At 34.1% G+C, this 3,270-nt stretch overlaps 1 pseudogene; it reads right to left on the bottom strand.

Annotated features, from left to right (window-relative positions):
* Positions 1–2,461: 2,461 nt before the first annotated feature.
* LOC115064617 lies at positions 2,462–2,580 on the bottom strand (annotated as a pseudogene).
* Positions 2,581–3,270: the final 690 nt, after the last annotated feature.

Raw genomic sequence — 3,270 nt, 5'->3', positions numbered from 1 at the left:
TTAGGGGAAGGTTTAGAAAGGGGAAAGGACAGGGAGAAATATTGTAACTAGATTACAATGATATTGAAAATGTATATTTCTAATGCATAGTATTACAACGAATACTGCTACAAAGAATCATTCCATAAAGACTGCTATAATTCCTTTTATTTAAAGTAAATGTTGTTGGAAGTACATGATAAAGGAAAGTTAAAGAACTCATGTATGTGGAAGTGTCTGAGTCACTTGTTTCAGTCTTTCTAAAACTCTTTTAACTAAAAATTTTACAACCCAACTCTGCCAATGATCTTTCAGTTGAGGTTATTTCATTCTTTGAGATTCTTTGTTGGCTGAAAGCTTATGCAGAGCTTTTGTTATGGCACCAAAATTACACTTCAGTGCAGAAGAATAACTCATTTTTTAGTGTATCTCCCACTATGTTTGTTTTGTTGTGAAAATTGTTTGGATAGTGCTCACAAAACCCTTCCAAGAATTCTAGTTTGTAAGATCCTCGGGCTATTAAATTCAATTTCTTTTCTCCATTTTAGGAAATGTAACAGTTTGGTGACATTTTCTGACATAATGTGGGTCTCTTTTCTATTATATTCTAAAACCATTTCTTACTCTTCTTTACTCCTTTACTGACAATAAGCTCAAAGCACTCTAACTCTGTCTGTAATCAGAGTCCTACCTGCTTTTATTAGCAATTTTCTCAAGGTCCTTTCAATTCTCTTAGAACACTTGGTCCTAAAGCCACATTTTTTTATTGTTGGAGATATGCAAAAAAAAAAATTACTTCTATATCATTGACTTAAAACATAGAATGAGATCCACTTTCTGGACAGTGGAACATATGTAGAAACATACTTCTTAGTTCTTCTTGCCTTTCATCTTCTACTTCATTACGGGGGAAAAGAATACATAATTACATTCTGAATATTTTAATGCAAAAATGAACTAAAAGAATATACATTTTGAAATACCATTAAACCAAAGGGAAGGAAACAATTAATGTAAGTAGATTTATTATGGTATGTTTAAGTTGTGCTATGAATCAATATTAAATTTTCCCCAACTACGGATAATTTTGATAAGTCAATAAGACTTACGGGAAGCTCAGCATCTCATATTCTACAAATTTCTTGATATGTTTACATCTCTGTTTTTTGTCTGGAAAGAAGAAAAGTGTTCCTCACCAACAGGTACTTTAAGTAAAATAAGCAAGGTGTCTTTGGTTAAAAGCAGTACAGAAGTTATTTGCTGAAAAGTGTATTGTTCCCTTGCTTTCTCTTTTCAAAACTGTATCTATTGTAATCACAGGTGAAAATACTTTCACCTATACATGTAAATCTGCTTCATTTACTTTACTTATAATTTCTTTATATTTCATTAACAATGTCATTAAATATTTAAACTACTTGTTGAGTATTTTAGAGTACTATACAACTTTCAATGGTCTTAGAGTAATCTAAGGTTTACATGCATGAAGTAAAGCTGCAGTTACAGTTTGCAAAATTTCCAAGACTGTGGAGTTAGGCCATTAATTCAGTTGAATAAACTTCTTTTGGAAATAAATTAGAATCACCAAATAACGTGACTAAAATTTATAATATTTCCCTTAAGGCTATCTTGCCGTGTTTGTTTTCTAAAGAGAGAAAGAAAGAAATAGAGTTGGGCCAGTGAGGAGGTGAGGGATCTGATAGGAGAGCAGAATATATATTATGGAACAAAAATTTATTTCCAATAAAAAAAACGAAGAAAAGAAGGTAAAGGAGACAACAAGATGTATTTGGGAATTCTACTTCATATATCTTCAACTCAGAATTTCACAGATAATTTCAATGACTATTTATGCAAGATATAACTAAGTATATTTCTATTATTTGACTTGTTTCTGTATTTCTGCCCTACATGGTTGATTTAATCTCACTATAAGATTCAAAGTCAGAAGCCCATAGGGCTATACAATATTACCACATTCCCTTGTTATTAAATATATGTGCTTATCTTTTTTTGTTCTCTATTATCAATTCTATTATATTTAAGATCCTGTGTATGTGAAAAGAGGGGAAAGGTGTTTTACAATTTTTCAAATTTGTACTCGCATATATTTCATCCTTATTACAGTTCCCCTTCCTTCCTTCCCTCCCAGTCCCTACCATTACCCCACCCACACCTTTCTCCTACTGTCCATCTGCTCCTCCTATGTCCCTTCAGAAATAGGCAGTCCTCCTAGGGACATAAGTAAACATGGCTTTAATAGTTACAATAAGACTAGTAACTTCCCCTCTCATTTTTATTGGACAAGGCAACCCAGTAAATGATCCTAAAGGATCCAAAATGATCCAAATGATTCAGAGACTTGAAGTTACTCTCCATTTAACTTAACTTAAAAGTCCAGTTTAACTTAATGGACTTGTGTGGCACCGACTTGTGGTTGTCTCAGGCTGCCTTTCTTTTTTTTTTTTTTTTTTTTTCAGGGAGTGTTAGGCAACTTCTCATTCTGATTTTCATAGATCTGATCACTGAGCACAAGCATAGCCTCTCTCCTTGCTTGTACGCACATGTGATACAACAATCACACCTGCGATGCTTCTAGGGGCAGTTGGTAGTTACTTCAGCCAACTGGTCCCCACAGACCCAGATGGACACCCAGCGAAGAAAGCAAGCTGGAAACTAGAAGAACCCTTTGTGGAATCATGGTTCTAGGTGGGAGTGAGCCCTAGAGAGATGACCAATCCATGGGGCCACAAAGTCCAGGGTAAGGATAGAGCCCAAGACCATTACCATGGTGCCTTGACACAGAAATAGTCTGAAATGACTAGGGCATCATAGTCCTAACAAATTTCCTTATGACAAATCATTATGAGTTCCAGGATGAAAGAATAAGAAGAAAGAGCATAATATTTGCTAGTGCACAATGGCTATGAACTGGCAAGATATTAATGTGGAACATAAAGTTTATTTGTGTGGAGAAGGAACAGCTCAGTGACATCTCTATCAAGAAACTTCTCATTAACATGAACATCCTTAAATATGTTAGGGAGTTTAACTGTCAATCATAAGCATGCTATGAAAATTAATATACTCCTATGACAGCATATAAAAATATCTTTATCACTTGGAGCTGCAGAGCAGATACTCTTGACAGTGAAGTTCAAGATTAAATTATGAGGTCACATTACTATAAAGTTGTTAAATGAACAATGTTAGTAGATTTCAAATGGAAACATGATTGAATTATAATGTATCCCTATGGCAATGGTATGTCATGTGCCTATTCATGAGGGT

Source organism: Mus pahari, chromosome 8 (assembly GCF_900095145.1).
Source record: "Mus pahari chromosome 8, PAHARI_EIJ_v1.1, whole genome shotgun sequence".
Taxonomy (NCBI): domain Eukaryota; kingdom Metazoa; phylum Chordata; class Mammalia; order Rodentia; family Muridae; genus Mus; species Mus pahari.
Note: the sequence above shows the minus strand (reverse complement) of the source record. Positions and strands in the feature narration are given on the sequence as shown.